The sequence below is a fragment of the Carcharhinus amblyrhynchos genome, unplaced genomic scaffold (genome assembly GCF_965287045.1).
Source record: "Carcharhinus amblyrhynchos unplaced genomic scaffold, sCarAmb.v2.hapA scaffold_523, whole genome shotgun sequence".
NCBI classification, from domain to species: domain Eukaryota; kingdom Metazoa; phylum Chordata; class Chondrichthyes; order Carcharhiniformes; family Carcharhinidae; genus Carcharhinus; species Carcharhinus amblyrhynchos.
Genome location: NW_027650263.1, coordinates 52626 through 65345, shown reverse-complemented (window position 1 = coordinate 65345; position 12720 = coordinate 52626). Strand labels below are relative to the sequence as shown.

At 46.2% G+C, this 12720-nt stretch overlaps 1 pseudogene; it reads right to left on the bottom strand.

Moving 5' to 3' along the window:
• Nucleotides 1–4713: 4713 nt before the first annotated feature.
• Nucleotides 4714–8332, bottom strand: LOC145339535 (ferritin, middle subunit-like; annotated as a pseudogene).
• Nucleotides 8333–12720: the final 4388 nt, after the last annotated feature.

Here is a 12720-nt window from a genome sequence, read left to right as displayed (position 1 = left end):
GCAGTCATACCATACACTGCCTTCACCACCTTATCCAGTTGTCACCACTTTCAGAGAACCAGGGACCTGTACGCCCAGATCCCTCTGTACGATACTGCTTCTCAGGGGTCTGCCTGGGAATGGGATCTGAAGAAGGACATTGTTAAAGTGATTGGGAACAACAGGGTGAGATAGAATTCAATTTGATCACCCATTTTCACCCCAAAAAAAGTTAGTTTGTTAATTGTTGAAGAGTGAGGGAGTGTGCGGGAAGAGGGAGTTGGGCTCCATAGGAATGAGGAGCAGCAGGATTAAGGATTCATCTACAGAAACTATTAAAATCTAGTGGGCGGCAACAAAAAGAAGGCAAATAGAATGTTAGTTTAGATCCCCTGGGAGTGGGAATATAAAGGGGAGGATGTGCTGCTCCAGTTGGAAAGTACAGGATCAATCTCAGTGAGAGTTGGAGGGTTGTCACCGAGGGACACAACAGGGTTCTAGGTGAGGGACAGAAGGTTTTGGGTGAGGGGGAGGGAGTGTTTTTACCCAGAGGGGGGGTGAGGGTCTGGAAGGTGCTGCCTGGGAGGGTGGTGGGGGTGGGATGCCTCTCACATCCTTTGAAAAGTACCTGGAATGAGCACATGGCCCATCATCACATTCAGGGCTATGGGCCAAGGGCTGGGAAGTGGGAGTTCAGGAGTTTCTAATGTGTCAGTGCAGACTCGATGGGCTGAAGGGCCTCCTCTACACTGTATGATTCTGTAATTCCATGATTACAGAGTTCAGTTCTTATCTGTCGCACAGATTGAACAATGTGACCAGGTCTAAAAGGGTCCAATCATGAGGAGAGTTGGAACAGAATCATCTCTCATTCCCTTTCATGAAGAAGAATGAGGGATGAGATAGGCAGAGGGGAACCGGTGGATGTGGTGTTTTTAGGTTTCCAGAAGGTGTTCAATAAACTGCCTCACAAAAGGTTGCTGCAGAAGGTTAGGGTGCACGGAGTTGGGGGTAAAGTGTTAGCGTGGATTGAGGATTGGTTGTCTAACAGGAAGCAGAGAGTTGGAATCAGTGGGTGCTTTTCTGGTTGGCAGTTGGTGACTAGTGGAGTGCCGCAGGGATCGGTGCTGGGGCCTCAGCTGTACCATTTATATAGATCTGGAGGAGGGGGCTGAGTGTAGGGTCTGTACTCATTGGAGTTTAGAAGGCTGAGGGACGGATCTTATAGAGACGTACAAGATAATGAAGGGGCTAGATAGGGTAGAGGTAGAGAGATTCTTTCCACTTAGAAAGGAAACCATAACTAGAGGGCACAGCCTCAAAATAAAGTGGGGGGGGGGCTGTTTAGAATGTAGTTGAGGAGGAACTTTTCTCAAAGGGTGGTGAGTCTTTGGAATTCTCTGCCCGAAGTGGTGGAGGCTGCCTCACTGAACATATTTAACTCACGAGTAGATAGGTTTCTGATAGACAGGGGAATTAAGGGTTATGGGGAGAGGGTGGGAATGTGGAACTGATCCACGACAGATCAGCCATGATCTTATTGAATGGCAGGGCAGGCTCGAAGGGCTAGATGGCCTACTCCTGCTCCTATTTCTTATGTTCTCTGTGTGCCTCCCTGTGTCATAATATTCCAAAGGTAGTCTGAGCAGAGCTTTAGAAACCATCAGCAGCACAGCCCTGGGTTCAGCAACACAAATTCTTTTAATTTCTAAATGTGACAAAGGCCTTGAGGTTAACAATAAAACTCAGCGGATAAAGTCATTGATTACATGTCAATGTCGTAGATTGGTCTGTCCCGGTTCACCGAACAACAGGAGATTCAGATCCAGCTTCCAGTCATTTTCTCATCGCTGGGAGTTTAACTGATGATTTCTCTTTTGATTTGATTTATTATTGTCACATGTATTAACATACAGAGTATTGCTTCTTGTGCACGAAACAAACAGAGCATAATGTTGATAGAGAAGGAGAGAGTGTGACATGTCCTGTTCCAGTCACAGCTCGGGGGTAGCAATGCACTCCGGTGAACTCATACAAGATCGGTTCATTCCAAACTCTGACGGCAGCTGGGAAGAAGCTGTTCCTGAATCGGGTGGGACAGGAGCTCAGACGTAGAGCAGGATCCCAGACCAAACTGTGAGACAACCAGAAAGAAGGCTTTCTATGGGGCACTCGTCAAAGTTACTGAGAGTCGGAGCGGGGAATTTCCCCAGTCTGTGTGTGAGGGTCTGGGAGAAATCTGAAATTGGAGAGATGATAATGTTTGAATTGTAATATCGAACGGGGTAAAGTATCCGGGAGCTGAGTGGATAGGAGGAGGAGTGGGGCCTGCGCTCTGTGTTCTCTCAGACTGCACCGCGCGGGAATCAGATTAAAAAACCACAATTTTAAAATAAAAGAAGCGACATTCCCGAATCGAGCAGGAACAGAGATTCTGCCGGGAGCGGATTAGGAATAAAAACTATCAAGATTTTTTTTTAAATTAACATGTACCTGCCGGTGCGCATGTGCAGTAGGGGAATTCTCCCAGAGGGCCGTGCGCGGGCCGTCTCCCCGGCAACGGCAAGATGGCGGCGGGCGGTGAGTGCCGGTGGCGCAGCCGCAAAGCGGGACTGGGAGCCGGGCCCCCGGGCGGGGCAGAAAGAGGCCATTCAGCCCATCAGAGTGTTCCCCCCCCCCCGGGCTGACAGGGTGTTGATTAATAACCCCGTTAACACGGTGTCAATAAAATACAAACTCAAATCATTCTAATGTTTTCCCATCAATTTAATAAATTCTAGAGGAAACTCCAACATCATTCTGTCCACTTCTCTGGAATTCTCTGCCCGTTGAAGTGGTGGAGGCTGCCTCGCTAAATAGTTTTAAGAAGCGGGTTGATGGGTTTTTGATAAGAGAGGGGATTAAGGGTTATGGGGAGAGGGCGGGAAAGTGGAACTGAGCCGCGACAGATCAGCCATGATCTTATTGAATGGGGGGGCAGGCTCGAAGGGCTAGATGGCCTACTCCTGCTATTGTGAGCAATAGGTAAAGATGCTGTTAACACACATATCCGTACAGCATAGAGAATTAGCTTAAAGTCAGGTAGACTGGATATAGCCAGGCACATTGATAACCCACATTATGGAAACAACTGTGAGTTTAGTCACAAACATAGGACATAAGGTTCGATGCTGCTAACACAGCAATAGTTAGGGATAATAAAAAGACTGCCTGTGGTGTGGAGATAACATCAGAGATGTGATGTGCAGTGAAGCATACATCACATCCTGCAGGAATGTAAGAGGCCCAAGTTACAAAAAGCAAATGGTCTGCAAGATGTGTTGTTTTTACAACTAAGCATAAAAGGGGAAAAGGTCACTGAGATAGTCGGGACAGCAGTGATTAAGTTGGCAAAGGATTGATTACCGCCAATCTGAACTGGACATGTAACAGTGTTGGATAAGACGGATGAGTTTACTAATGCACTCTTGTGATAACAGGAGACATTGTTAGATGGGGAGTAGAGGGGATGGAAACTTGGGGCACCTCGAGCCAATAGGGGAATGACAACACATAGATGGGACAGGGACCACCAATTCGGGGAGAACACCACATTGCAAAGCCATTACAATGCTTGTAAAAAAGTATAAAATGTGCTGCAAATCGATGTAAGGTGTGCCTATTTTGTTGGACACCCGGTCTTGCAAGAACGTAAAATAAAATCTTGCTCCTTCAGAACTTGACTAAATTGTTTAACTGTGAGCTGTGTTTCTCACACTATTTCTTATGTTCTAAAAATATAATTTACACAAATTATTTATTTTTTCCCCTTTAAATATTTTAACTCCTGGACCTTCAAATAACTAAATAAAAAATCCCCCGTCTGTTATAGAGTCATTGACACTCTCCAAAACCATTCACTTTTCAGAAAAATATAACTCCAACATATTAGTATTTACACATCCCCCTCCCCTCGGATAACACGCCCCTTGGTCGCCACGTCCCCCTCCCCTCGGTCAGTCCCTGGGGAATGGGATATCAAAGCAGGAGAATGTGAAGTGATGCAGTTTGGTGGGAGAATCACGGAGCTGATGATTATTTCAGTGGGGATGAGGCAGGAAAGTGGAATGGAGAGGATCAGAAATACCATCTTGTTGAATGGTGGGTCAGACTTGTTGGGCCGAATGGCCTATTTCTGCTCATCCCTTTTTAATAGGAGTGAAATAACAGTCAGTGAGTTCCCCTGAAATTGAATTCATTCCAAAAATAAAATCCCCATTAAAGGCCTGATGGAGTTTTAATCCCACCCCAGTGAACACAAATGAAATGTAATATTTCCCCCCCTTCCCCCGGATGGGGGATATTTGGACACGGTAACTCTGTATTCACTCACTCACCATCAAGCTGCATTGTGAAGCTGCCACTCACTGCTCCAGATACAGAGTTACCCTCACTAACACAGGGAGGGGGTTTGAGGCCGTCTCGTACAAGGTATCAGAATTAGGAAGCTCATTCTTCTGCCAAGTGAGAGGCAGAGATTCCCCACACTGGAAAAGGGCTGACATTGTATTCAATGCAATGCCCGTACAGCATGGGGGGCTTTCACCCACACTGAGGGGGAAACTGCACATTTCTAACACAAAAAATCCCCCATGTTTCTGAATCAGTGTCATTGTCCTGGGCAGGAATTGGATCACCTTTAGGAAGCTGGATTGGGATTTAAAGGAGTCAAAATAATGAAAATCAGCAACAGAATTACACAGACAAAAATGTTTTATTTTCCAGTGCAGCAGAGCTGACATTTCCATTTGAATCCCAGTCAGTTGAGGATGAGCCTGTCAAACAGGTCCTCTCCCTGCCATTCTCAGGCACTCCCAGTCTCTTCAGGTTGGTGATGTGATCTCCAAGCTTCTTGATCATCTTCACTTGTTCATCCAAGCAGAGAGTCTCCAGGAAGTCACACAGCTGGAAGAGGAGGAGGAGAAGTCATTAACATCTCACAGCAACAAGTATTAGTTGGATTTCCTCAATAGATAGTGCAATCCCAAGGGATTGGAGAGTGTATTTATATCCCAGGATTACTGGGGCAGCATTGTCTTCTCTCCATTACCAATCCCCAGTTAGATTCAGAGACAGTAACATGTCACCATTCCCATTTATCCAGTATCCCATATCAGTGAGTTACATATAGAACGTAACAGACCAGTCAAAAAGCAATGACCCACTAGGGATTGGTTTAGGTTAGTGGGTCATTGTTTTTTAACTGGTCGGCGCAACATCGTGGGCCGAAGGGCCTGTTCTGCACTGTAATGTTCTATGTTCTATTAACCGAAACCAATCCCTTTCCATCCATAAACCTATCCACGGATCTCTTAAACCCCCCCAAACTAGGCACATTTACAACTGCAGCAGGCAGGGCATTGCAATCCCTCACCACCCTCTGGGTAAAGAACCTACCCCTGACATCCATCCTATAACTACCCCCCCCTTAATTTAAAGCTATGCCCCCTCATGCTAGCTTTCTCCATCCGAGGAAAAAGGCTATCACTGTCCACCCTATCTAAACCTCTAATCATCTTATATGTTTCAATAAGATCCCCTCTTAGCTGCCTTCTTTCTAACGAAAACAACCTCAAATCCCTCAGTCTCTCCTCATAGGACCTCCCCTCCATACCAGGCAACATCCTGGTAAACCTCCTCTGCACCCTCTCCAAAGCCTCCACATCCTTCCTATAATGTGGGGACCAGAACTGTACACAATACTCCAAGTGCGGACGCACCAGAGTTGTGTACAGTTGCAACATGACGCTGCGGCTCCTAAATTCAATCCCCCTACCAATAAACGCCAAGACACCGTACGCCTTCTTAACAACCTTATCTACTTGATTCCCAACTTTCAGGGATCTATGTACATAGAACATAGAACATTACAGCGCAGAACAGGCCCTTCGGCCCACGATGTTGCGCCGACCAGTTACAAAAACAATGACCCACTAGCCTATACCAATCCCTTTTCGTCCATAAACCTATCCAGAGATCTCTTAAACGCCCCCAAACTAGACGCATCTACAACTGCAGCAGGCAGGGCATTCCAATCCCTCACCACCCGCTGGGTAAAGAACCTACCCCTGACATCCGTCCTGTAGCTACCCCCCCTTAATTTAAAGTCATGCCCCCTCGTGCTAGCTTTCTCCATCCGAGGAAAAAGGCTATCACTATCCACCCTATCTAAACCCCTAATCATCTTATATGTTTCAATAAGATCCCCTCTTAGCCGCCTTCTTCCCAACGAAAACAACCCTAGATCCCTCAGTCTCTCCTCATAGGACCTCCCCACCATACCAGGCAACATCCTAGTAAACCTCCTCTGCACCCTCTCCAACGCCTCCACATCCTTCTTGTAATGCGGGGACCAGAACTGCACACAGTACTCCAAGTGCGGCCGCACTAGAGTAGTGTACAGTTGCAACATTACACTGCGACTCCTAAATTCAATCCCCCTACCAATAAACGCCAAGACACCGTACGCCTTCTTGACAACCTTATCTACTTGATTCCCAACTTTCAGGGATCTATGTACACACACACCTAGATCCCTCTGTTCATCCACACTATTCAAAGTCCTCCCGTTAGCCCTATACTCGACACATCTGTTGCTCCTACCAAAGTGAATTACCTCACACTTCTCCGCATTAAATTCCATCCGCCACCTCTCGGCCCAGCTCTGCAACCTATCTAAGTCTCCCTGCAGACTATGACACCCTTCCTCACAATCTACCACACCTCCAACTTTGGTGTCATGAGGGTCAGTGTTCCCAGAGGAGAGTTTGTGCAGATCCAGCAGACTCTGGTTCACATTCTTCTCCAGCTGCAGAGCTCTCTGCATTGCCTCTAGACCATTGCCCCACTCATCCTGCTCTGGCTTCTAAAAACAACCCCAAAAAGATGTGATGCTTATAGTTTAAGGTTAGAACCAGATATCATCATCTGGAGATTAGACTTCATCAGTAGTGACAAAGACCATCACTGGACACAGTCAGTGCATTGGCTAAGAGTAGCCACGCAATGGGAAGTGCCATTAATCACTCATTCTTCTTATACTGGAATGATTTCCCTCCACATTTCTCCAGCTCAAAATGATCAAAACCACACTGACTAATCCCCCACCCATCCTCAACTCACTAGAGGTTTTATCACTTCTGATGCTCTGAACCCAGTATTACAAATCCATGTGAACTTTCTGAAGCAAAATACATTGCATCAAAGACAAATCCAATCTTGACATCCTCCAGGATGACTTTGCCTCCACATTTACTCTGGAATTCCATCAGTTTCTCTGTGTTCCCATTCCTCATGTGAGTGCTCCTTGAAGAATGCAGCAAAGTGGCTCAGGGCAACATTATCCCGGTCAGAGTAAGTAGACTGCAGGGAGAGAGTCAGATCAGAGATTATCCAGGGGCCACTTGGAATTCCAAACAGTCACTGCAAGTCATTTACTGACTCAGAAGACACACAACATTTAGGCTGTTTAGCCCATTGAATCTGCTCCAGCATTTAATCATGGTTAATAACTTTATCAAACCCATTATCCCCTTACCAATGGAGAACTTCTGCCTTCAATACATTCAATGATCCAGTCTCCACAGCTTTGTGACAATAAATTGCTCAAATTCACCATTCTCTGGCTGAAGAAATCCCTCCTCATCTCAGTTCCAGAGTTACTTCTTCACTCAGAGGCTCCACCCCATGATCCCAGTCACACCCAGTAATGGAAACCTCTTCCCCACATCCACTCCATCCAGGCCTCAGTTTTAAGGAGCTGAAATTTTGCTTCATTCAGCCCACACTTAACGTAACAGTGGGACAGTCTTCCCCTATCTCTCCCCACAATGGGATGGGGACCCAATTAAATTTAATTCCATCCAAGTTGGATAATGTGACCAGATTCACCCCATGAACCCTCTATCCCTCAATAAAGATCAATCCTCCAAGGGGATTGGAGGCCCAGCCATTCTGCACAGTGGCTTTGTGACATTAATGTTAATCCTCTGTCAGAAGCTTCACAGAGCCTGTTTCAGATGGAAACTCTTCAGAATCAGGCCAAGTTATTCCAGACAGGGAGCAGTCTGCTAACAAGATCCTGTCCCTCAGTAACATTTATCAGCAACAACTATCATTTAAAGCCAAATTCATGGGTAAAGATATTGCACCTGCTCAGAACACAACCAGACCATTATTTTAAATTTAAACCCCAATCATCACAAAGTCTCACCATGGAGAGGTAAACATAGGAGGAATAGAGCTCCAGGCTGATCTGCTTATTCACAGCATCCTCACAGTCCTTGTGGTAGTTCTCACACACTTGGGAAGCCATCCTCACGATTCCTGCTACCTGGAAAGTTCTAGAAGTGTCCCTTCCTAACACAAGCTCCTGAATTTATATATCCCCCACCCAATCCCGGGAATGACAGCCCCAATGCTGACTGGCTGTCAGATTGCCAATCAGGAATTGGTGATCAATCCAGGCACCAATGAGGGAGAGGGGGTGGAGTCTGTAATACCCAGAGCCAATCAGAGCTCTGGAATGGCGGCAGGTCAGAGGAAGTGGACGAGGCCACTCAGCCCCTCCATCCTGTCCCACCATTGAATTTGATCATGGCTGACCATGAGTTTCACTCTATGGAGCTGCTTTGATTCCACATCCCTTCATAACCTGAGCTAACAAATAACTCGCCAGCTCAGTTTGGAAACGTTTGACTAACTCCCAACATTTCCAGGGTCAGACTTCCCGATTTCCATCTTCAGTGGGAATCAGTGCTTCCAAACAACCTCCCTGAAGAGTTCTGCTCCAGTCTGAAGACTCTGCTCCCCTGTCCTGGACTATCCCACACCAGGAGATAGTTTCTCTCCATCAGACTCTGCCTTGTGCTGTGCCTTGGGCCTCCCCCTGTGTATGTGGATTTTCCAGGTTCTCCCCGTGTCCGCGTGGGTTTCCAAAATCAGAGTTTGGGAATGCTGGCGGATTTGGATTGGATGATTGCAATGTAAGATCAGGAGGAGGCCACTCAGCCCCTCAAGCCAATGATATCCCAGCTGCTCTGAATGTTAATGCTATCTGTTCACCTCGGGTCCACATGTCTTCATCCTCTTACCAAACAAAACCCAACAAGCCCACAGGAACAAGTGAGGCACAAATTCAACTGAACGGCTGAACCCAATGCTCCAAATATTTTCTAGAACCTTCCCCATGATGTCATCATGAACAAAGAACAGAACAGCACAGGAACAGGCCCTTTGGCCCGTCAAGCAAGCATTGATACACGACACTCCCTGACTATTCATGTATCTGTCAAGAACATTGCTATTGTGGAGATTGCAGAGCCTTTGGCTTTGATCTTTATGTTGACATTTTATTGGTCGAGGGATTGAATTTCGGAGCCGTGAGGTCATGTTACAACTCTACAAAACTCTGGTGCGGCCGCACTTGGAGTATTGCGTACAGTTCTGGTCGCCGCATTATAAGAAAGATGTGGAAACATTGGAAAGGGTGCAGAGGAGGTTTACCAGGATGTTGCCTGGTATGGTGGGAAGGTCTTATGAGGAAAGGCTGAGGGACTTGAGGTTATTTTAGTTAGAGAGAAGAAGGTTAAGAGGTGACCTGATTGAGGCATACAAGATGATCAGAGGGTTAGATAGGATGGACAGTGAGAGCCTTTTTCCTCGGATGGTGATGGCTAACACGAGGGGACATAGCTTTAAATTAAGGGGTGGTAATTATAGGACGGATGTCAGAGGTAGGTTCTTTACTCAGAGGGTAGTAAGGGCGTGGAATGCCCTGCCTGCAGCAGTTGTGGACTCGCCAACTTTAAGGGTGTTCAAATGGTCAGTGGATAGGCATATGGATAACATTGGAATAGTTTAGGTTAGAGGGTCATTAGATTGGTTCCACTGGTCGGCGCAACATCGAGGGCCGAAGGGCCTGTACTGTGCTGGAATGTTCTATGTTCTAATGCTGACCTCAGACACAGCTTCATCTGAGGGTGGAGGGCATGGTCTTGCTGACCTCATGCTCAACACGGGCATATAACACATTAAGCTTATTAGAAATGGGCGTGTGATTTACATGCTTCCATCTTGCAGCCTACTTTGTTTTGCAGACCTTAGCATAGTCGGTGGAGGCCCCTATGGCTAACATGGGGCACTAGTTTGGTTCAGTACTGGCTTTTGGCATCATTTTGGCATCTGTGTAGATGATATCTGGCTGTATTGTATCGATCAGGGTCGTTAAACTTGAATGCCTCAGACCTGGACTTCAGCAAGCCGTGGGTATCCCTGTCCATCCATGGTTTGGGGTTGTGAAACACATGCGATATGTTCTTGGGCACACAGTCTCCTACACATTTCCTAATGAAGTTAGTTACTGTAGTGACACACTCCTTCAGGCTGCTCACAGCGTTGTTAAATTCTGAGCAGTCCACGGATATCTGAGCAGCTCCGTAGGAGATTTTTCGATTCCTCGGACCAACATTACATGACTTTATTTGATGGATCATCCCCCCTGAAGCCTTTGCTGTAAGCGTGTAGCAGGAGCACAGTCTTGTGATCTGATTTGTCGAACTGTCTCTTACCCTAGTTGTATCTTTCCTGATGCACACACTCAAAGAAGGAAGGGCAGATAAACGGACAGCACAGGAACAGGCCCTTCGACTCTCTCCAAACCTGTCTCGATAATGATGCCCTATTTAAAAAGAAACCTCTGCACTCCCTCAGTCTGTACCCCTCTCACTTCCAATAATGTCTCAATCCAGATGTCTCTTCAATGTTGCTAATGTGCCATCAGGTGGTGGAATCAGGCACATTGGCCCTGGCAGCCCGGAGGGGGTTGGACTATGAAGAGAGACTCAATTGGAGTTTAGAAGGATGAGGGGGGATCTTATAGAGACGTATAAGATAATGAAAGGGATGGATAGGGTAGAGGTAGAGAGATTCTTCCCGCTTAGAAAGGACAGCAGGACTAGAGGGCACAGCCTCAAGATAAGGGGAGGGCAGTTTAGAACGGAGTTGAGGAGGAACTTCTTCACTCAAAGGGTGGTGAATCTCTGGAATTCTCTGCCCGTTGAAGTGGTGGAGGCTGCCTCGTTGAAAATATTTAAGTCACGTGTAGATAGATTTCCAATAGACAGGGGAATTAAGGGTTATGGGGAGAAAGTGGGAAAGTGGAACTGATCCACTTCAGATCAGCCATGATCTTTTCTAGGTGCCTCGCTATTTCTTCTTTGATGACGGATGATAACATTTTGATGGGTATCGATAGAGTGAATGCAAGCAGGCTTTTTCCACTGAGGCTAGGGGAGAAAAAAAACCAGAGGGCATGGGTTAAGGGTGAAAGGAGAAAAGTTTAAAGGGAATATTAGGGGGGATTCTTCACGCAGAGAGTGGTGGGAGTGTGGAATGAGCTGCCGGATAAAGTGGTAAATGTGGGGTCACTTTTAACATTTAAGAAAAACTTGGACGGGTTGATGGATGAGAGGGTGTGGAGGGATAGGGTCCAGGTGCAGGTCAGTGGGACGAGGCAAAAAATTGTTCAGCACAGACAATAAGGGCCAAAAGGACCTGTTTCTGAGCTGTAATTTTCTATGGTTCTCTGGGATCACAAAATGTCCACAGTTAATGATCACGAGAGACACAGTAACAATTGAAACTCAAATACTGAATGTCACAGTCCAGTGACAGATATCACTGAAACTATCTGAGATCTAGAGATGGGACTGATGGAGTTTGTGTGGACAGTATCTTCCCTGTTATTATTCGTTGATAAATGTGATCAGCAGAATCCAGTGTTTGGAAAGAAGTAAGTCAAGCCTAAAAATAAACAGTTTGCATCACTGAACTCAATGTCATAATCTGTTTGTTCATGCATTTAAAAAAAAACTTCAAACCTGTCACAAGGTCCCAGAGGTGAATTTACAGTGTATAAATGAAAGGCTTTGGGAATATATAAGCTCAGAGTTTAAGATCGAGGGACTGCCAGCAGCTGGAAGAGGACATCACCTCGTACTGAAGATGTATTATCCAGTTGAGATAGCTGAGAAAATATTCTACCCAATCATTGCCATTGTTGGTGTTCCTGGTAAGTGACTCTAACCATTCAGGATGTGTAAATCTGATTTTAAACTCTGAATGAAAATGCTCCATGCTGATCTCATTGTCACTGTTATACAGACTCCAGGTGAATGGTGTAAGTTACTGAAATCAGATGGCTTGAAATATCTCTGTGGTTTTAATCCTTTTCATCAACTGACAGTGAGCCTCGGTGTGTTACGCACGGGTTCACGACTCAATGAAATTAATGTATTGAATAATATTGAATTGGGCAGCACGGTAGCACAGTGGGTTAGCACTGCTGCTTCACAGCTCCAGGGTCCTGGGTTTGATTCCCGGCTCGGGTCACTGTCTGTGTGGAGTTTGCACATTCTCCTCGTGTCTGCGTGGGTTTCCTCTGGGTGCTCCGGTTTCCTCCCACAGTCCAAAGATGTGCGGGTTAGGTTGATTGGCCGTGCTAAGAAATTGCCCTTAGTGTCCAGGGATGTGTAGGTTAGAGGGATTAGTGGGTGTAATATGTAGGGATATGGGGGCAGGGCCTGGGTGGGATTGTGTTCGATATGGACTCGATGGGCTGAAGGGCCTCTTTCTGCACTGTAGGATTCTATAGGCTATGGAATAGTGAACTACTCAATCTTATCTATTGTAAGATTACTATCA